This window comes from Tupaia chinensis, unplaced genomic scaffold (assembly GCF_000334495.1).
Source record: "Tupaia chinensis unplaced genomic scaffold, TupChi_1.0 Scaffold000429_1, whole genome shotgun sequence".
In the NCBI taxonomy this organism is placed as follows: Eukaryota; Metazoa; Chordata; class Mammalia; order Scandentia; family Tupaiidae; genus Tupaia; species Tupaia belangeri.
This window is the reverse complement of record NW_006159934.1, coordinates 1660216-1661606: the sequence shown is the minus strand read 5'-3', so window position 1 is coordinate 1661606 and position 1391 is coordinate 1660216.

The following is a 1391-nucleotide window of genomic DNA, read 5'->3' as shown; positions in this document are numbered from 1 at the left end:
TGACCAGAGAGGAAATGAACGAGGTGGTTGGGGGTGTTGGGGGGGGGGGTGGCGAAAAAGCAAGTCACCAGGCCCAGGACTCAAACTGCAGTTGGCGATGTGGGAGTCCAACACTGTTAGCCACCATGCCACTTGCCAGCCCCCCAGTATTTCATTTTAAAAGACCAAAAATGTCCATACAAATCTATCACCGCAAGGAACATTGCTGGTACTTTAGATGTGAACTGAAAAGGAGTCAGTCACCAGAAAGGCTTTGGAAATGTTCAGCTTTACTAGAATGCATCGACTTTCTCTTTTCTTTTCTTTTATTTCTCTCTTTCTTTCTTTCTTTCTTTTTTTTGAGAGGTTTTTGCTATAGAGCGTGTGCACTTGCCAGAAAGACAGAGAGAGACACAGAGACAGAAAGCGAGAAATTACTCTCCAGGGGGATGGCCATGCTGCAATCCCTTCTCTTCCATTCTCCTCTGGGAATCTTGGGCACGCACGCACATGTGCCCGGAGTGAGTTTAAGCCACCGGCTCTGGGACTGAACTGTGGTCAACTACATGGGAGTCCAGTGACATAGCCATTATGCTAACTGCTGGTCCCCCCTGTATTGACTTTTTCTCCAGAAAATGTTCCTGAGATGGGAAGCACTGTTAGTTTAAAATCATGTTTCATCACTTTCAGTGTTCTGTTACTGCGTGGCGTGTTCCAAATTATAAAACATAAAAGACAAGTTTCCTGCCTCCACTTGTTACATAAAGTTAGGAACAGAGCTTAGTAACTATGAAACACTCATTTAAAAAATTTTTTTAAAGAATTATTTTATTGGGACCAGCAGTTAGCATAATGACTATGTCGCTGGACTCCCACGTGGTTGACCACGGTTCGAGTCCTGGACCTGGTGGCTTAAACTCACGCCGGGCGCGTGTGCGTGTGTGCCCAAGATCCCAAGAGGAGAATGGAGGAGAAGGGATTGTGGCGTGGCCATCCCCCCTGGGGGGTGATTTCTCACTTTCTCTCTCTCTCTGTCTGTCTGGCAAGCACACACGCCCTATAGCAAAAATAACTTCCAAAAAAAAGAATTATTTTATTTAACTTTATTTATTTATTTTAATTTGACCAGAAAGAGATAGATAGAGAGGAAAAGGAAAGTGAGAAGGTCAACTGCCATGCGAGAGTCTAGCACCCTTAATTAATCACCACGCCACCTGCTGACCCCAGAAAACAAGCTGCCAGGTCTAGGACTTGAATCACGGTTGACCATGTGGGAGTCCAGCGCCTTAACCACCATGCCACCGGCTGGCCTCCTTAAATTTTTTTTTTTATTGCTGATAGCATAGTTGGTGCCAACTGATACTGTCTTTTCTGAGTTCCACCTGGTTTCATCCTGCCCATTATTTTACTCT